We start from the raw sequence: 21574 nt of genomic DNA, 5'->3' as shown, positions 1-21574 counted from the left end.
ACATGCTTCATCTCTACCTCAGCCATCACAGGTACAATCAGGGCAGAGGATACAGAGCAAGCAATTACCAATGGGGGAAGCAGATGGAGGAGAAAGGGAAACTGGGGTGAAGAGAGAGAGAGAAGTAGAGGAGGGAAGTGACTGACATGCCTCTTGCAGAAGGAAAACTGTTCCCAGCCCCTGAAGACTTGGGGATGGGTATGTAAGTGAGAACAGGGGAGACTGGAGGGATAAAGAGCAGCGGAATAGGAGGTTAATAGGAAGGGACTGACTAAGGTAAGCAGAGTGAGCTGGAAAGGGATGCGAGGGAAAAAAAGGGTTAGACAGGGTAATGTGGTTGAAAGATGGAAGAAGCAGTTGGGAAGGGAGAAATGGAGGAAAAGGAGATTTCTGGGGAAATGGAGAGAAGACTATACAAGAGTTAGAGACATGAGAAGTGGGGAAGGCTGGAGAAAAGAGGTGAAAGGTGGTCATAGAGAAGTAACCTGAAAGAGAAAGCAATAAACATGAAAGGAGAATGATGGTGATATATGTAAGGTGAAATGGAAAGAAAAACAAAGAAAAGGAATCAGAAGGCAAGAGAAGAAATAGGGAAAAGCAGAATGAGGAAATGCAGGGAAAGTTATTTTAAAAACATTGTTTATTGGATTTTGTCTTTTGAATGTTTGTATGCTGTATGTACATTGTTTATTTAAATTATTCAAATTGTGTGTAATTACTGACATGCGACACATGCTTACTCTGCTGAGCTTTTTCTATACTTCGTATTTCCAGGTAACAATTTTTCGGGAGGGGGGGGAGTATAAGTTACATGGAAAGGAGAAGAGTGACTGAGGAGGGCACAAAGAGAAAGATGGAAAGGTAGGAAAGATGGCAGAGAAAATAGAGCAGTGGTAGAGGAGGAGATGGTTTGGAAGACTGAGTAAGGGGAAAATCAAAAGACAGCACCTGGGATTGGGGGCCTTCGTTTTCTAATATGCGTGGGGGGGGGGGTCCTTTATGAACAAATGTATGCCACTGTTGTTTTTATGGTTAAGCGGTGTTTGGGTGGATCCTTGGGTACTGTGGCAGATGACCACGCTCACAGGGAGGAGCCCTGTGAAGAGCCACAGTACTGGGCTAGACTCAGGACGCACAAACACAGTTAGTTCTTTATTATACAACTTGAAGAGTACCACCAAAGGGGGCAGTAGTGAGGCAGTCTGGTAGTAGCAGTCTCAGGAACCTCGGCAGAGGGAGCCCTTCTCACCCCATTGGTATAGGGAGGTATAGGGAAGTAGAAAGAAGGCCAAACAACTGCTAGCATGAGCTGAAAGAGGCTATTTTAGTCAAAAGAGCTTCTTTCAAACCTTGGAAACAGGATACAACTGAATAAAATAAGAAAAATCATAAGCATTGGCAAGTTAGGATGTAAACTAACTTGATAAGGCAGGCAAAAAGAGAACTTGAAAAGAAACTGACCATAGAGGCAAAAACTCATAATAAAAGCTTTTTAAAATATATCTGAAGCAGGAAGCCTGTGAGGGAGTCAGTTGGACCATTAGATGATCCAGGGTTAATGGGGCACTTAGGGAAGGCAAGGCCACAGCACAAAGACTAAATTAATTCTGTGCTTCAATGTTTACTGAAGAGGATGTTGGAAAGATACCTGTTTCGGAAAGTTGTTTAATGGTAGTGATTCAGAAGAACTGAAACACATCACAGTGAACCTGAGTGATGTAATAGGGCAGATTAGCAAACTAAAGAGTAGTAGATTGCCTGGACCCAGATGGTTTATACCCCAGAGTTAAAAGAACTCAAAAATGAAATTGAAGATCTATTACTAGTAATTTGTAACCTATCAATTAAATAGTCTATTATACCTAAAGATTGGAGGATGACCAATGTGATGCCAATCTGTTAAAAGATCTCCATGGGTGATCTGAGAAACTATGGACCAGTGAGCCTGAATTCAGTGTCAGGAAAAATCATCGAAACTATTGCAAAGAACAAAAATCACAGAACATATAGAAAGACTTGTTTTAATGGAATACAGCTAGCATGGATTTACACAAGGGAAGTCTTGCGCCACCTATCTGTTACATTTTTTAAAGGGGTTAATAAACATGGATAATAGTGAGCCAGTGGCCATAGTATATTTGGATTTACATAAGGCATTTGACAGAGTCCCCCCATGAGACACTCCTGAGAAAAATAGAGTAATGGAATAGGAGGCAATGTTCTATTGTATATTGCAAACTGGTTAAAAGATAGTAAGCAGAGAGGTAGGACTAAGTGGTCAGTTTTCTCAGTGGAGAAAGGAATAGAGTGTAGTGCTTCAGGGATCTGTACTGGGACCAGTGCTTTTTAATATGTTTATAAATGATCTGGAAAAGTGTACAAGTGAAGTAATCAAATTTGCAGACGACACAAAATTATTCCGAATTGTTAAATCACAAGCAGATTGTAAGAATTTGCAGGAGGACACTGGGAGACTGGGCATCCAAATGGCAGATGATGTTTAATGTGGACAAGTGCAAAGTGATGCATATGGGGAAAAGTAATCTATACTAATGTTTACATTTAGCAACTCACAGGACAGCTCCACTCACCCTTGATGCCAGCAACAGAGCTCCATGGCTGGGACGCTGCCAGCAGTCAGGCCTCACCCTCTCAGGATACCACCTTGGACTTCGAACATCACTCCGCACGGCAAGGGATGCCGCCAGCCGTTTCTCCTCCTGACTTCCTCTAGGCGTGCATGCACCCGACAGTCCCATTCTTAAAGGGCCTGTGGCAGGAACTTAGCTGCAGCGCCCTCTGATGACATCGCCAGGCCCTGGCTACTTAAAGCTCCTCCTGAGGAGCATAAGACACCTCAGCAAAGGGTTTCCTGCCTTTGCAGTGTGTGTTGCTTCAAGTTCCTGGTTCCTGTGTCCAGCCTTCCTTGTCCAGCCTTGCCTCATCCTGCTCATCTACGTGTCTTCGTCCACCTGTGGCCTAACTCTCGGGATCTTGACCTCTTGCCTGGACCGGACCATTCTTCTTAGCCATCTGTCCTGACCTTAGCAGTTAGTTTGCTGCCTGCCCTGACCCTGGCATGCCATTGGACTCTTGCTCTAGCCATCGCCCTAGAGGCCCGCCTAAGACCTACCAGAACCCAAGGGATCAACCTGCAGGGGAGGCGGCTGATATAGGTGAAGTTCCAGTCTGTCTCACTACAGGGTGCATTCGCCAGCTGCAGGTGTAGGCATCGTAGGTTTGCCTACAAGGCTGCGTTAGCTTTGCCGCAGCATAAAGGGCTTATACCCACATCACCCTTCACAATTAAATGTTAAGTAGTATAGCATTGCATATGTCAAGTAGTGCTATAGAAATGTTACGTAGTAGTAATATGCTAAGACTACATTAATATAACATTTGCTTTGAGTTTTCTTTACCAGACTTCTGAGGTAAGCAGGCCTATTTTTTCTTGTTTTCTTTGTGTAAAAAACAAAAGTTATGTGAAGAGAGAGCCCGAGACCAGTCACTCTGTCTTCTGGCAAATTCCCAAGCCATGGGCCATTCCCAAAGCACATTTAATACAAATTGGTGAAAATTATTTTTAACTCAATGCACAGTTCATTGCTGGAAAATGTGGTAAGGGCAGTTAGCGTAGCTGGGTTTAAAAAAAGGCTTGAATAAGTTCTTGGAGGAGAAGTCCATTAACTTTCATGAACTAGGTAAACCTGGAGGAAGTCACTACTTATCCCTGAGCCTTGGCAGTATGTACTGTATCTATTGTGTGGGATCCTTCCAGGTACTTGTGATCTGGGTTGGCCACTGTTTGAAACAGGATACTGGACTTAAAGGACCTTTGATCTGACTCAGTATGGCAATTCTTATGTTCTTAAGGACCACAGCATTCAAGGACCCCCAAGATAGAACGTTTGAGTCTCTACTTAAACAATCTTTCTTTTTTCTATAGTCTCTCTCCCAAGCCATCTGCAATGGCTTTGTGACAAGTATTCCTGTGTTGGGTCAAGTATTCCTTGGAGGAGGCCATGGTGACTTTCCCCACAGGTAACAGTGTGCTGAGAGAGGAGATGTTGAATCTCTCTACGAGGAGAACAACAGGTCCAGGTGTAGGGCAAGGGCCAGGAGTAGATTCAGATCAGCTTGGTGAAGCTCCAAGACAAACAAGTTCTTTGGTTGAAAAAGGAAAGCAGGAACCTGGGGTTTTGGATATCCTGGTAGAACCATGACCACATGTGTTCTGCCAAGAGTCTTGGATGTTCTCTGGTCCGAGGTCTGAAAGTACAAACAGGGGTGCTCCTTCAACTTTCCCCTGATGTGAGAATTATTCCCTGGATGATCCCTTCTACTCTTTTACAATCTTGACTGTTGAAAGAGCCAGGCTACATAGTTAAGAATATCTAGTGTTGGGGTTTACAGTCCTTGATGGCACAAAAGGGGAACACATAGTCGACTTGACTTACAGTTTGTAACCTTTGCAAGGTCAGTTTATGGAAGAGATAATATTTCCCACTGAGGGATCTATTCAGTCTTGTTCTTCTGCCAGAGTGGATTAGGATGAAAGAGAACCCGCAAAGTTCACATAGGGCAGAGACCAGCTTGGGTTTGCTGCAAGGGTCACAGTCATGAGACCTCTTTTGCCTCTTTCTCAGATGAGATACTTTCATCCATGGAGTCAAGAAAGCAAGACTTCCGCTACGGGGAGGGCTCATTGGCTTGGAACCTGAGCTTAGTTTCAAGGGGCTCTGGCCTCCCTTCTCCTCAAGCCTTGTCAGATAGCATCTCGTTGTTGTGCTGTTGAAGTTATTCTTCTTGATAGCCTTTGGTAATTATCTCTGGGCCCACTATCCTCCCTCTTTGGAAGGTAGTGTTTCACTTCTGTTGGAATTGGGATTTTCTCACTTGTAACAGTGAGGAAGTCAATGATGTAGGCCAGGACAGGGATGGCTATTCTCAAATCCATTGTAGGTCTCCTTTGAAATGTTTGTAGGTGAACAGTTTCTTCTTGGATAGGTCTATTAAAGCACAATGGTTCTAAGGCATTGACTTCCGGAGGAAGCAAGGAGATGGGTGTTTTGACCTGGCCACTGGCATCCCGCATTCACGGAGCGGGATGCCAGTGGCCAGTGGTAGGTGTCCACCTTCACGGAGCGGAAGGATGAAGGGCAGCCATCTCCCAATTAAAAAAGAAAAGAAAGAAAAAAACAGGGATGGGTTCATGGGCTATTGGTATTACCAATTATTAGGCTTTTCAATATTTGATGATAGTTAATGTGACTTTCAAGGCATACTTCACTTTCAATGCATATCCAGCATAGCTCCCTGCTTCAACGACAGGGGAGAAGAAAAACTAATACTTCACACATATCCAGCATTGCCCTCTGCTTCATGGCAGAGAGCTATGCTGCCGCTTACCCAACTAATCAAACTTAATATTTCACTTGGAAGCAGCTCCATCACGGCTCTCTACATTAATAGTGGGGGTGAAAGGGAATTAGAACATAAGGTTACTAAGAGCCAAGAGAAACAGATAAGTATGAGAAAAAATAAGTGTGAAGCTTGCTGGGCAGACTGGATGGACCGACTGGTCTTCTTCTGCCGTCATTTCTATGTTTCTATGTTTCTATGCTCCAGCAAACGTTTGCAGGTCCCTAAAGTCCGGCAAACTGATTCCTCATAGGCAGAATCAGAAATGGTCTTTCCAGAGGATAATAGCAGGGCAGTGCATCTGTCTGCACTGCCTCCCTGCTGTATGCACATGCAGCATGAGGGTACAGGCTGGGAGAGGCTTCACCTTGGATGCAAGACTGCTGGCTTCCTCCTACTCAGTCTAGGTGAGTTTTGGTACATCCCACTTGTCTGGATTAGTCTGGCATTATCAATAAGGAAGTGAAATCTAAATTTACCTGTTAATTTCCTTTCCTTTAGTCCTGCCAGGCCAATCCAGGTTCCACCCAGCAAAGCCATGAACAAGGGCTGACAGTCTGACAGGTTCAGAAAAATAGCAATGAGTATGTTGTGGCCCAATCTAAACGTATTTGGCCTAATCATGATCTTGGTGTAGAGAAGATCTAATTTCTGGGTTAATGACCACTGAGTGAAGCTTCTAGGCTGCATCAGGTTTTGATGGTGGTGGTGATTTTTGAAACCAAAAGAAACAATGACCTTCAGTTGTCTTAGTTTTGATATAGGATACTGAAGGCAGCTCTTATAGGGGGAGTGAAGTCATCTTTGAGCTTTTATTTTCTCTGTCTACATCTGCTGGCAGGAGGACATAACCCACTTGTCGGGACTGATCTGTAAAGACTAAAGGAAAAGCAATTAACAGGCAAGTTTGTTTCACCGTTCTCAACACAGAACCATATAGCTTCTTCCCAAATAATGAGAGATAGCTAGGGATCATGCTCAATACAGGAGCCCTCTGCTCTGATTCCAAGCTTTAGTATGTGGCCCTAGAGAAATGGTGCTGCTGGAGAAGGGAAATTCTTTCTCTTTGAGGTATGCTGTATTATATCTAATCAGACTATAAATATATAAATATCTACAGTACATGAATGTAATACAGAAAAGTGGAATAAAAACCAAATAAATAAATGAGTTGTTACGGAAGTAGTACAGGACCATACTCAATATAAGGATGGCATTTTTATACCACTGCCTGGGGTTTGCTTATCCTGCTGGTATACTGAGGCTACATACAAACATGCATTCTCACTCATACACCTAGCCTCCTATTTAGCTGCCCTCTTGCACACACACCCTGGATATGCTGTACCCTCTCCATCGTACCTTTCCCTCATAAGCCAATACCATCCTATTCCATTTGCACATATTGATTTTTATTCAGTGGATGAAAATGGCCATATACCCACCCTACCAATCTCCTTCCTGTTGGGTGTGGTGGAATGCTCAGTGCCGGATTAGTGCCACACACCTCTTTCCTGCCTTTCCTGTTTCTATGTCCCTGGGGACCCCTTGCTGCTCTCTCTGGGATGGGTCCCTACTTGTCTCACTGGATGTTATTCTCCCTATTGCATACCCCCTTTCCCCCAGCTTCACTTGTGCTCCTAGATGACAGCTCATGTTACATAGCCCATGCCTCTTGTGGCAGATGGGCCTTCTCTGTCCTCTTGCCCAGTGTTCCTTGTTATCTTACCCAGACTGACTCCTGTCGTACTGTTTCTTGCTTGCAGAAATACAGGTTCTGTCCATTGGCCTTGCCGCTCGTGCAGACTTGCTTTCACAGGCCCTCTCTCTCTTACACTCCACTGACCTGGCTCACTGTCTTACTCTCACAGGCTCAGTCTCTCTCCTACAGACTTGCTGGCCCTCTTTACAGGCTTACTCTATCACCTTCTTTCCTCCTTATAGATGATCCCATCATCCTGCCTTCCTCCTCCTGGATTTTTCCCTCAAAAGGGGTTTGACTTTGACCAGATCTCCATTCTTCAAGTGATGCCTAGAGCAAGTTGGAAATCAGAGAGATCTTAAGCTCACTTCTTAATGTGAGCAATTTGTGTGGTCTGGTTTTGATTAATGAGAGAGGTTTTCTTTCTCTCTTTCTTTTTGCGGTTGATTTCTGCCTTTAATGGGCTTCCCGTCATTCAGGTTCAGGATGCTGGCCAGCGCTTGCTGCTGACCGATGAAAGCGGGGCTGTTCTGAAAGGTTAATTGGCTGCAGGGATTTCATTTCCCTACATCTGCTGCTGCTCACAACTTTCCACGCTCTGCCGCTGAGATGGTGACCCCCTTTCAAGTCTGGACATTTTGTTACCTTTGGCTCAGGTTTTGCGAGTTTAATATCCTTTCCATTTCTTTAATGCTTTGCTCCTGGAACGATGTCTCCTCAGAGCAGAGAACAGGCATGCAGAGAATAATAGTTATTTGTTAAATGAAGTGTAATTTAGTGATGCATGAACTAACAGCATCAGCTGGAGCGAGGCGTATTATGGGCACATGTCCTACGAAATGTTTAATACAGAGTTGCTGAGACCCTGCTTTTCAAGTCTGGCTCTTTAGAGTTTGTTGATGTACTTTAGATCTACTGTGCAACACCCCCTTCTTCGGCGGTACTGTAAAGCAATCCTGTCCTGCAGCGCAGATCCTCACACCGCTCTGCCGGTGCACTGTTAGATTATTTTTGACCCCTTCTGAGCTTTTGGGGACTAGGGCACCAGCTACATGCTTTCTTCTCCCTTTAGAACCCCTTCACCTGTCTTAGCCTAGACATTTCAGTGTCAGTCCTCAAGCATGGTTCACAAACTAGAGCTCTGTCCAGTGTCCATTCTGCCTGTTTCTTATATTGGGCTTAAGCAATGACTGGGTCACCTTTCTTTTAAGGGGTTCTAAGCGCTGCCTTTCCAGCTTCCCCATCCCTGGCCAACCTGAGAGGCAGACGCTGCAGCTACTCATTCCCCCTCTTATCTTCCCCATGCTTCTCCTCTCAAACTCAGTTGACTGAGCAAATTGCTCTTAACTTTGCCCTTCTCCTCCAAATTAGTGACTTTGCACCTTCCATCTTGCCGCACCGTACACCTGATACAACCTTCCTGAGAGTTTGCACCATGTCCCCTTGCTGCCCATGTGCAAGTCCTGCCTTTGTGAGGCTGCTTTTAAATCTTACCCCCACCCCCTACCCCAGTCATGGCCTTGTTGATTTTAACCATTTTTTTTCTATAAACAAAGCCTCTTATTTGTTTTGTCTGTGTGTCTTATCTTGTCAAGATTGTAAATTCCTTGAAGAACGGCCTTTCTCTCATGTATCTGTACAGAGCTGTGTACACCTTGTACTGTTGTGGAAATAAGTAGCAGTAACAGCCGTAGCGGTTTAGATCTTCGATCTATGTTATGGTAGTGCACAGCAGGAGCAGCCCAGTGGTTACAGCAGCAGATTGAAAACCCGGAAAGCCAACCTTCTCCCACGCATGCTTTTTGTGATCTTAGGCAAGTCATTTAACCCTCTATGGTCTCGGATACAAACTTAGGGGCCTCATTTATTAAGCTGTATTAGGAGTTTGCCATATGGTAAACGCATTAATGCAGCGATAGCACACTGTATTTCAAATGCCACCCATTGTTCCCTCCCCCAAGCAAAGCAGTATGGCAATGAGTTGGTTTGCATGCATGCTCGTTATTAATTGATCTCATGTAAATAAAGTAACGCAGCTTTGCCTGAAAATTCATAAATTGTGTTACTTTTAGACAAGTTGGTTACGACTCCAAAGCTGTAGCTAACTTTCCTTGGGAGCATCAGATTGACCGATGCTTAAAAGACCTGATCAATCCAAACAGTGACCCCCTTACCCATTCTCAGTAAAATCCCTTGGGGTCTCAAGAGGTCCTCTGTCCCACCCCCCCAACCACCCCTTCAGGCAACCCTAGTAGTCAAAATAGCAGTTTAAAAATTCTGCACATGTCCCATCCCTAGCTTCTCCCCCTCCCTCCCACATCCCATTCCTTTTTAGCAAGACATGTTACCCGTTTGGGCCCTTACCTGTGGTTTCATGGTGGTGTGGTGGAGCATGTCCTACTGCTTCAGGCTCGCATCTACTGTTAGGGACAAATGCAACTCCATGTAGCTGACTGGAGCCATTTTACATATGGTGGATGCAAGCCAGAGTGATAGGATGCACTCTGGCCTACAGCAGACCACCATGGATCCACAGGTACTGGCCGGGGGGGAGGGGCGGAGTACAAGAGGTCAGGAAAGGTGAGGTAGACTTTTTTTTTTTTTTGCTAAGTGGGGGTGAGATACGGGAGGGTTTTACAAAGAGAACGGAGAATAGGAAAAATAAATAAAGCAGGCAGCAGAACATCAGCTCATAGCACGTAGTTAAATATGTGCATATTTTGTTATTTTATTATCTCATCGCTAACTTTAGATAAAATATACAGTACAGAAGTATTATACATGTAAAGTAAATCTATTACACGTATAAATGGACAAGATTTATGATATTCATCAAATAATCTTTATTTTTGAAACTATGTCACCGGAACCTTATTGGCACTTTGATAGAAAGTATTACCCAGTACAATTTTAACATTACTATAAGTGCCTATGTGTAAACCGTTGTGCTGGTATATAACTTAACGACGGTATAGAAAAGATTTTAAATAAATAAATAAGACATTTACAGTATTTATTTTTTATCTTTTGGCTACTGGGGCTACCCATAGGGCAGTGGAAGAAAAGATGGGATAGGGGTTTCTTGAGACCCCCAGAGATTTTATTGAGATCAGAAGGAGAGGGGGGGGGGGGGTTCACGTTTAGGTTGATAGGGCTCTTTAAAAGATTGTAGCCTCAGGCTAAGGGGCATTATCAAATGATCACTGCTGGGGGCACGAAAGCTGGGAAGAATACCATGGGATTCAGTAAACTGTAGTGCCAAGAACTGCAATTGATAGAATAATGTTGTGTTTTCCCTGTAAATAATCCCCTAACATTCAGGCCGATACAGTAAAAACTGCTTTCCTGTGCACCCTCCAACTTAATATCATGGCGATATTAAGTCGGAGGTCCCGAAAGTTTCGAAAAGTAAAAAAAAAAAAAAATTTTGAATTCAGCCCACGGCTGTTGGGTCAAAAACCGGATGCTCAATTTTGCCGGCGTCTGGTTTCCGAGCCCGTGGCTGTCAGCGGACTCGAGAACAGACGCCGGCAAAATTGAGCGTCGGCTGTCAAACCCGCTGACAGCCTGCACTCCTTTTGCCCATTTTTACCGCCAGGCCTAATTTAAATACTGAATCGCACGCGCCGGGCTCTCCCGCGGACTTTACTGTATCGGCCTGATTGTAAGCCCTAGTGTACCTGATTGTTACTTACCTTGACTTTAGGCTTGGAAAAGCGAGTAATTAAATGTAAAATCCATATCTGTCTTCACAGAATCATCTGCTTAACAGCATATCCTCCTATCCTAATCTGCAGTGCCTTTATTATCAGAGGGTTTGCTCGCCACTCCATCTATTTCTGTCCTGTAGAGACAAACCAGGATTATCTAAACTTTCCCTTAAGCTGGTGGAGGATTTTTATTTTTTTATTTTGCAAGGACAGATAGCTGGTTGGCAATAGGTTTAAGACTGGTAAACATTTCACCGGAGCTAGAATCTGAAGTCCTGTTTACGGCAGTGAAAGGGTAAAGCCCTAATCCAAGTATTCATCTAATATTTATTTTTTAAACGTATTATTTAGAGAATATTTGTTTTTCATGCTCGCTGAGTCCAGATTTGGGGGGGGTGGGGAGGGGTAATAGCCACCATAAATTCAGAAGCTTTTTGTTTTAAGCTCTGTAAACTGTCAGGACGGCGATGCCGCACACGGTGTAGTGCAGCCCAGGCTCTGGCAGGATGGGTCAGTAGTGACCTCCTGGCCAAGCAGGGAGCATCTAACAAAGCTGGGAACATTCAGGAATAAAAAAAACAGTTGAAAACAAATGCGTTGGCCCGTTCCCCGGCATGCTTTTGTTTGGTACTGTGCTCTGGGTCTTGTGAATCGAATGGTGTGCGTTGTGGTGGTGGCAGCGAAGCCCTGAGCTTTTCTTTTCGATCCACGGGTCTGGTTCAGACAGACAGCTGCAAGGCCGTACAGTACTTCTGCCCCAGAGTTGTGTGCGCAATCTCGGTCCTGAGTTCCTTTCCAGAAGTGGCGCTCTGCTCTGTTGCTGCCTCTCTTGGGGCCCGCGTGTTTCTAGTAGTTTTTGGAGGCCGTGGTACCTGCTGCAGCGCACCAGCTTTCAAGACCACACAGGGCCCCTCCTTTACACACACTCTCCTACCTCTTTTCTTGCCATCGCTGCCCATTAAGACTCCAGCTTCCTCCAAGGCTGATGCTGCCACCTGGCCGCCGCACACCTGTGTGTGTGTTTTATGAATGCCTGTGTCATGAAAACAGAGTGGAGTTTCATCAAAACCAGTGCCTTTGACGCTTCTAGCTGGACTTGACCCTTGGTATATAAGGGGAAATATATGTAATTATTATGTAAATTGATAGTTTATGCAACATTATCTTGTAAACCATACTGCACAACCTAATCCGTAGGAGAGGAACATGGGGTTAACTGGTTCACAGAGACAAGATGCATGGCCCCGGTGCCCAGGCTGTGCTTTTCTGTGGGCTGCTCTGTCAATTTAAAGAGACATTTCTTAGCAAGCCTGGAAGTGAACCTTTCCCTGAAGTATCTTTTCAGTCAGCAGAAAAGCCCAATGCAGTCAATCTTATTGGCTAATTTGAGCCTTTCTGGAGAATAAAGCTCAGAATCATGACTAAAAGATTTCAATCAGGCCTCCTGGGACAAGGAAAGCTGCTAAAATGTTAAGACCTTTAAAACAATAGATGACTAAATAAATATAATCCAGGACTAGATGTAAACAAAGTTTAAACTGCAGGTTGCCTCCTCCTTAGGTCTTTATGCAAAGCCTGCTATTTGTTTTCAGCTAAATGCAGATGTTTTTTTGATATTCGCATACGGGAGAATTTTCAACGCCCGGCACAGCGCAAATACCAGGAGATAATCACGTGGCCGGGGCCCTGCCTGCGCCAAGCGCATTTTAGAAATGGCCCAGCCACGCACGTATCTCCTGGCACGCGCAGACGTGGCGGGCCGGGACGGTGCATGCCGGCAGCCGGCCAGCGTGCACAACTGTCTTCTTCTGCACCTTAGAGCAGGTAACTTGTAAAACAAAAATATTTAAAGGAGTTATGGTGGGTTTAGGGGTTGGGGAGGAGAGGAGAGGACAGGGGAAAAGGTAGGAAGGGTAGTTAGGGGGGATAGGGAAGTTCTCTCCAAGTCTGCTCCTTAATTGGAGCGGACTGGGAAAGGCCTACTCATGTTGCTGTGCATTTTTTTCACACACACACCCCCCCATTGCGCACACGAGATGCCACCTGCCTGAACACGTGTGCACGGATAGTAAAAATCCAGCGCACGCGGGTATTGTATTTTATAACATGCGTGCATGTTCTAAAATCGCCACGTCCATGTGTGTGCGCCAGAAACCGCACATGCGCTCTTTTGAAAATCTGCCCATAGTTTTTAACAATAAAAACTATGCAATGTTTATTACAGCCACTGTCCTTGGTTTTAAAATCTGAGCACTTCACATTGCAGACATGCCATAAAATTCTTTATGCCTTGGCACAGGATTTTTCAAGCTGCATTGGCTTGATAAAGAAAGCATAACTCACAAAAGCTGGTCATAAATGTATTAAGTTACTGTGGTCCAACAACAAAAAGGTTTCCTCAGTAGCTTCTTTGTCAACCTGTATTTCTGGACCTCCGCACAGACTAACATAGCACCCACACTGCTATATTTAACCGTTACGGAAAACTGGAGGTCTTGAGTCTAGACCCCCCTCTCCATGGTCTTTCTCTTCTCCGTTTTCTGGCGCTTCCTTCAACCTATCTCCCCTCCTCTGTCGCTCGGGACCGTTTTCTTCAGGAACAAAATGCAAATAGGCATAAAACTGGGGGTCGTGCTGAGCTTGTTTTTAAATTCATGAAAAATATTTCAATTGGAGAAAGCCAAATGCTTTGTGGGAAACTGATTTTCCTGATTGCAGAGTCATGTTGGATGAGGGAAACCATGTCTTTTTAATTGCTGAAGTATCCACTTACCTCAGCCTTCTGGTGTGAAAAAAAAGTTCCGGTAGAACTATGCATGAAAGATGAAATCCCTCACCTGCGAGAGAACACATTGTTCACCAGAATTTGATGCCGTCATTGAAACCAGAGAGTTCTGACGTTAGAAAATATGTTTTTGCTTTTCTGTACATTTCTGCAGGTTGTGTGGAGTTTAATAGGAAAATGAAGTAAAAATGACAAGAGGCAGGTGGCTCCTGACTGATGCTATTATCTTCAAAGGAATGGTTTATGTACTGTTCTTGTCGGGGTTTGCGCCCATAAATCTCAGACCACCTTGAGGGTAGTCATTGTGGTTTTCTGGACTCTGTTTCACCTTTCCACAGTCGGTAAAACGTACATTCACTCTAACTGGGCAGTAATAATTCAGTCCCATCTATAGAGCACCGCGGATAGATCACCTTAGAACTCGAGCAAGATGTGGCCATTGGTTTTTAATATTCTGGCATTATTTACCTTTATTTTGCATGTTCCCTTGTTCCATTTCAGCTATTTTGCTACTTCCGTCTCTTCTGGTTTTTATCTTTTTGCTTGCTTCCTGGCCCCTGAATCTTGGGGGGGTCTGACCTCTTTCTCTCCACTGGTTAGGAGCTTCACTGATGTAATGGTTACCTCTGTTCTCAGAATGCTGAATAGCCAGCCTGGATCTGTTTTCTGTCTGTTATTATCCAAATATTTACAAATACAGCATGCTTTTGGTCTAAGCCCAGAGTGAGAGAGAGCAGCTTTGTAACTTTTTGGTTTTTTTCCCTCTGTTTAGAACAGACCTTGTCCGGTGAACGAGTGAGACGTCAGGAACCCCTTCCAAGGTGAGTGGAGTCCCATGAATTCTCTTTTATGACCCCTCTTGTCTTCCTTCCTGACTCCTAAACTACAGCCGCTATTGAATGTGATGAGTTGACTTGTCGTTTCACAGCTATTTCTGTGTAAGTCTTGAAGAAAACCCGATACCTTTATGACCTGGGGGAGAGATCACATCTTCCAGCACCATCAGCTGTGGACCTTGCTCAGTAATCCCGCTGTCCCTCTGCTCCACTCTCCGCCCACCCACACCCCCACCCACCCCCACGGTTTGCTGTGGAAATCTGAGCCTTCAGAAAGCTGTTTTTTTAATTTGAGGAGGTTAAAGTTTTGCTGCTGAAGGGCTCCTTTCTCTAAACATAGAAACATAATTTGTCAGACTGTTTCAGGTGGTAACAATATGATTTGGTTTCAAAGTGCGGAAAACAATTTCCAAGACGTGAATCTGCAGTCAGGAATTGTGCCGTAGTCTTGCTTGTTTTTGGAATGACTGTAGATGGGTGGTGCAGTTTTATTCTTTTCAGAATATAAAATGCAATAATATGATTGTGTAGGCATATGCAGCGTTTCTGAGTGCCGTCGTGTCTTCTAATAGAGAGGCTGACGTTTTGTCCAGGTTATTGGAGGATATGAATTCTCTTTCACAGAAGAATGAATAATGTGGCTGTGGGGATGGATTTGATGACTTCTGGATGTGCTTTGCAGTCCTGTTTTTCTGTGATTTTTAGGAAAGGTTCAAAAACTGCCCTGGGCCACTTAACAGTAGGCATGGGGGTAACCTGCTCGATGAGGCAATTACTGCCATAAGCAGCTTGCTGGACAGACTGGATGGACCATTTGGTTTTTAATCTGCCGTCATTACTATGTTACTATGATGATTCCTGTTTTTAGGTGTAAGGGGTTAATTTTGTTGTAGTTCAGATGATTTTTGCAGAACTGGGGGCATGGGCTGTCATGGCACGGCCGGTGAAAGAGACCCGGACAACAAGCTTGCATGTGATTAGCAATTAGCCCTTACGTCTCATTTCCCAAAGGGAAGAAAACTAAGAGCAGGGAGAGGGAACCGAAGTGGCTTCTTATCCTCTGGAATGCAACAAGCACCAAAACAGCATTGTTCGGGCAAGTAGCATTGCATCAGAGCAGAAAAATGTTGTTCCTCTGCTGTTTCCAGCACGGCCAGGCAGTTCAGGTCAGGGAGCAGGCATGCTTACTTCCTCTCATTTTAGTGCAGCATCCGTACTTCTCCCATCTCTCCTTTCTATTTTTCCTTCAGCAGACCAAATTAGCCTTATCTCACTGTATATGTAAGCCCGAGCACCTTTTCTTTGACCTTCCTAACCTCACTAAGAGGCTTTTTCTCTAGAGCAGCAGCAGCTGCTGAATCTTTCTCGCTCCGTCGACTACATTCGCTTTTTTCGGGCCAGCCCAGCGGCAGTGATCTCCGCTGCTATGATTGCACTGGACCTGCTTTTTGATGCTTGGATCAGGTCTTCTCTTCCCCCCGGCCGAGCTTGGCACGGGGGGTGCCGCGGAGGCAGGGTTCACAGCTCCCAGGCAGCAGGGAGAGGGGGAATCCCAGGCATCGTGCAACAGCTACACCTAGTGGGCAGACTGGGCTAAGTAAGCTTGGAGGGGGAGAGAAATTGGGGACAAATCCCCACTCCCCGCTGCCCCCCCCCCCCCCCCACCAGAGGCGCATGGTGCTCTGTCCTGACAGAGGCTGGTTCTGACTGAGCTGGAAAACCAAAGGGGGCAGGAGGAAACCGCTGGACCCCCCCCCCTCTCCAAAAAAGTAAGCATTTCATTCTGTATGGCTTTACATATTTCTGCATATTGAGAACCCTGAAGAATTGGGGGGCAACTCCTTAAACGTTGGGCTGAGTAAAATTGCGTTAGTATGGACTGTGCCTCGGAAATGCCTTTATAAACTAACGTCAGTAGGGGCCTTTTTCAGCAGAATATTTTCTGGCCTGACCGATGGTGGCAGTGGAATCTTTTGTGACGGTTTGGGGAGAAAGGAAGTGCTTTTGACAGAGATACCGTGCACAGATCCAGAACTGGATAGAAATTATCTTGCTGTCCAGATGTGCCGTTCCCTCGGTGTAGATTTTAAAAACTGGCCCGACTGTGTAAACAGATGAAATGATCAGCAGATTCACGCTTAAACTATCTAATCTTATCCATACTGCAGGTGGCCCACACTGATAAGCTGAAGAAGCAGTTTTGCCTGCCTTCTGTCGCAGACCTTTTCCTTGGGCCCGGGAGTCTTGAAGAAAGAATATGACTTGTTCTCGTTATTTATTAGTCTCCGAGAAGGAAGGATGATGTGGTAGGGGGAGGGAGAAAGACCTTAAGTGTGTCACCAGGCTTTTCTGTATCTGCAATATTCTTCAGTTCTCTCCAGGAGAAAAAGCTGTCGAGCTTGTTTCATTTTTTTTTTTTTTTTTTATGTTGAAGGGATTGTCTTCTGTTTATAGGACTCTGAAAATGAGATCTTCAATAATCCCGAAGTGGGAAAGATCCAGTTCCTTCCTCTTCTAATTTCCTTTGCTTGTAAGAACTAATTTAGAAAGCTTTAAGATTCTGCAGTGCCCTTACCTGGTTTGTACCGTTAGGGGGGAAGTAATACGCAGCTCAGAGTCTTCAAAATATTGTGCTGTGAAAGTTAAGATGTAAATATATCAGCCTGACATGCCTGGTCTCAGACTTCAATTACCCCAATATAGACTGGGTAAATGTATCATCGGGACACGCTAGAGAGATAAAGTTCCTAGATGGAATAAATGATAGCTTTATGGAGCAATTGGTTCAGGAACTGACGAGAGAGGGAGCAATTTTAGATCTAATTCTCAGTGGAGAACAGGATTTGGTGAGAGAAGTAACGGTGGTGGGGCCGCTTGGCAATAGTGATCATAATATGATCAAATTTGATTTAATGACTAGAAGGGGGACAGTAAGCAAATCCATGGCTTTCGTGCTAAACTTTCAAAAGGGAAACTTTGAGAAAATGAGAAAAATAGAAAAAAACTGAAAGGAGCAGCTACAAAAGTAAAAAGTGTGCAAGAGGCGTGGTCATTGCTAAAAAGTAACATCTTAGAAGCACAATCCAGATGTATTCCACACATTAAGATAGGTGGAAAGAAGGTGGAATGAAAATACCCATTGGATCAACCCTCCTCTGCTTCCTCGTACCTCTGCTAGACCAACTTGCCCTGCCCTCCAAGGAACACTCCGGACCCCCTCCATCAAATCCACTAAACTTACCTCCACAATGAACAGAGCCTTTTCCCTAGCCTGTCCGACCCTATGGAACTCCATGCCCCCAGACTTAAGCACCAAAACTTCTACACCGAAATTAAAAAAAAACAACTAAAAACTTGGCTGTTCCTACAGGCATACCCTTCACTCATTAACCCCCGTCCGGATGACTTCCTGAGCTGTGTATAGTACTTTTCCTTTGAAGAACCTCCTACAATCCGCTGCTACTTCCTCACAATGCTACTTCCCCCACAATGCAAACTTCCCCACAATGCAAACTAAATGCGATTTGCTGCTTATTCCACCCTACTCTCCCCCTCCTGTTAACACCCCTCACTGAAACTTATTTTTCCACCCTAATGTTTTCCTTCATACTTCCATTCCATTGTCTTTCCAGCTCTCTACTCAGTTTATGGTTTATATGCCACCGTACCTGGGAAATTGTAAATTGCCGCTGTAAATTACCATCGAACCTGTAAATAGTTACTCCATTTCTGTATTAGTTGTAAGTTCTTGTATACATAGTTATTGTTCCCTGTAAAGGCATTGCCGAAAAGTTTTAAGTTACTTGTAAACCGATACGATGTGCAAACGGTTGTCGGTATATAAAAAATTTCTAAATAAATAAATAAATAAGGCAAAACGATTACCGGCATGGTTAAAAGGGGAGGTGAAAGAAGCTTTTTTAGCCAAAAGATCTTCATTCAAAAATTGGAAGAAGGATCCAACAGAAGAAAATAGGATAATGTATAAACTTTGGCAAGTTAAATGTAAGACATTGATAAGACAGGCTAAGAGAGAATTTGAAAAGAAGTTGGCCATAGAGGCAAAAACTCACAGTACAAACTTTTTAAAATATATCCGAAGCAGAAAGCCTGTGAGGGAGTCAGTTGGACCGTTAGATGATCGAGGGAATAAAGGGGCACTTAGAGAAGATAAGGCTATCATGGAAAGATTAAATGATTTCTTTTCTTCTGTGTTTACTGAAGAGGATGTTGAGGAGGTACCAGTACCGGAGAAGGTTTTCATGGGTAATGATTCAGATGGACTGAACCAAATCACGGTGAACCTAGAAGATGTGGTAGACCTGATTGACAAACTTAAGAGTAGTAAATCACCTGGACCGGATGATATACACCCCAGAGTTCTGAAGGAACTAAAAAATGAAATTTCAGACCTATTAGTAAAAATTTGTAACCTGTCATTAAAATCATCCATTGTACCTGAAGACTGGAGGATAGCTAATGTAACCCCCATATTTAAAAAGGGCTCCAGGGGCGATCCGGGAAACTACAGACCGGTTAGCCAGTGCCAGGAAAAATAGTGGAAAGTGTTCTAAACATCAAAATCACAGAACATATAGAAAGACTTGGTTTAATGGAACAAAGTCAGCATGGCTTTACCCAAAGCAAGTCTTGTCTCACAAATCTGCTTCACTTTTTTGAAGGAGTTAATAAACATGTGGATAATGGTGAACTAGTAGATGTAGTGTACTTGGATTTTCAGAAGGCATATGACAAAAGTTCCTCATGAGAGGCTTCTAGGAAAAATAAAAAGTCATGGGATAGGTGGCGATGTCCTTTCGTGGATAACAAACTGGCTAAAAGACAGGAAACAGAAAGTAGGATTAAATGAACAATTTTCTTAGTGGAAGGGTGTGGGCAGTGGAGTGCCTCAGGGATCTGTATTGGGACCCTTACTTTTCAATATATTTATAAATGATCTGGAAAGAAATACAACAAGTGAGTTAATCAAATTTGCAGATGATACAAAATTGTTCAGTCGTTAAACCACAAGCAGATTGTGATAAATTGCAGGAAGACCTTGTGAGGCTGGAAAATTAGGCATCAAAATGGCAGATGAAATTTAATGTGGACAAGTGCAAGATGATGCATATAGGGAAAAGTAACCCATGCTATAGTTATACAATGTTAGGTTCCATATTAGGTGCTACTACCCAAGAAAGAGATCTAGGCGTCATAGTGGATAACACATTGAAATCGTCGGTTCAGTGTGCTGCAGCAGTCAAAAAAGCAAACAATGTTGGGAATTATTAGAAAGGGAATGGTGAATAAAAGGGAAAATGTCATGATGCCTGTGTATCGCTCCATGGTGAGACCGCACCTTGAATACTGTGTACAATTCTGGTCGCCGCATCTCAAAAAAGATATATTTGCGATGGAGAAGGTACAGAGAAGGACGACCAAAATGATAAAGGGAATGGAACAGCTCCCCTATGAGGAAAGACTAAAGAGGTTAGGACTTTTCAGCTTGGAGAAGAGACGGCTGAGGGGGGATATGATAGAGGTGTTTAAAATCATGAGAGGTCTAGAATGGGTAGATGTGAATCGGCTTTTTACTCTTTCGGATAATAGAAAGACTAAGGGGCACTCCATGAAGTTAGCATGTGGCACATATAAAACTAATCCAAGAAAGTTCTTTTTTACTCAACGCACAATTAAACTCTGGAATTTGTTGCCAGACGATGTGGTTAGTGCAGTTAATATAGCTGTGTTTAAAATAGGATTGGATAAATTCTTGGAGAAGTCCATTACCTGCTATTAATTAAGTTGACTTAAATAATAACCACCGCTATTACTAGCAACGGTAACATGGAAAGGACTTGGTTTTTGGGTACTTGCCAGGTTCTTGTGGCCTGGATTGGCCACTGTTGGAAACAGGATGCTGGGCTTGATGGACCCTTGGTCTGACCCAGTATGGCATGTTCTTATGTTCTTATCTACAAGACTGGGTCCCATAAGAGCATAAGAAGTGCCGTGTTGGGTCAGACCAAGGGTCCATCAAGCCCAGCATCCTGTCTCTAACAATGGCCCGTCTGGGACGCCTGGAAGTTGCTGGCAGATCTTAAGTATGAAAGTCTGTTCATATTGCTCTCCCTGAGAATTTAGAGGTGGAGGAACTGAAATCCGTGTGGTTAATAATTATTTATTGATCTGTCCTTCAGAAACTTATCCAAACATCTTTTAAACTGTTATACTACTAGCCTTAAGCACATTTTCTGGCAATAACTTCCATGGCTTAATTGTGCGTTGACTGAAAAAATATTTTCTTTAATTTATTTTAAATCTGCTACTTGTTTTTTGTTTTTTTTTAGGAGGGGTTACCCCTAGTTCTCATACTGCTAATAGGAAAAGAACTATTCCCTACTAACCTGTGCCATACACACATATATGTTTATAAATGTATCATACGTCCTTTGTTGTCTCTTCTCCAAGCTGAAGCCTCTCCAAGCCCTTACCTGTTTAGCCTTTCTTTATAAGGGGGATAATCCACCCTCCTAATCATTTTCTTGCTCTTCTCTGCATTTTTCTAGTTCTGCTCTATCTTTTTTAAGGTGTGACAACCAGTGGAATATTTTATTTATTACACTACAACACAACAAAAGCACAGAACCCCTCTACAGCAGTATTCACAAAACAAAGAAAACGAAGCAACTTCAGCCCTTTCTAAACAAATTAAAAAATAGCCACTCTTGCACTGATTATTGAATTGGTTTTGTAAAGGTTGAATTTGCACCTTTTTTCTTTGTGGACAACTATTTATTTATTAGCATGCAGGTGTTCATGTCTTTAAAATAATTGCCACCACATTTGCACTGCAGTTGGTGAGCCCAGCAGGAAAGGGTTCACTGGGCAGCACTGTAAATGGTTCCAAAACAGGCGATAGTGCATTAGCAGGGTAGTATTGAGAGAGTTTGTGCAGCTGCCTCTGCTTGTAAGTAACTGGAGGACTTCAGTATCCAATGCTGTCTAATCTGCGCCTTTTACAAGTAGGGCATTCGCTGCTGAATGATGGGAGGGATGCAGTAAACTGCAGGTTTTCTAAGTTACTGTCCAGAACTCACAGCATTTCAACAGGGCAGGA

General features: G+C 43.8%; 1 protein-coding gene across 5 annotated transcripts in view; it reads left to right on the top strand.

Moving 5' to 3' along the window:
* Positions 1 to 21574, top strand: part of NDST2 (N-deacetylase and N-sulfotransferase 2) — a 625893-nt gene that overhangs the window by 353304 nt on the left and 251015 nt on the right. For 4 of the 5 annotated variants that reach the window (XM_029608977.1, XM_029608978.1, XM_029608980.1 and 1 more), the window contains one exon: positions 14391 to 14439. The gene's annotated coding sequence lies outside the window, so the exon portion shown is untranslated. The remainder of the gene's footprint in view (positions 1 to 14390; positions 14440 to 21574) is intronic. The other variant, XM_029608979.1, reaches the window with a different exon arrangement.

The sequence above is a fragment of the Rhinatrema bivittatum genome, chromosome 7 (assembly GCF_901001135.1).
Source record: "Rhinatrema bivittatum chromosome 7, aRhiBiv1.1, whole genome shotgun sequence".
Classification (NCBI taxonomy): Eukaryota; Metazoa; Chordata; class Amphibia; order Gymnophiona; family Rhinatrematidae; genus Rhinatrema; species Rhinatrema bivittatum.
This window is presented reverse-complemented; position numbering and strand designations above follow the sequence as displayed.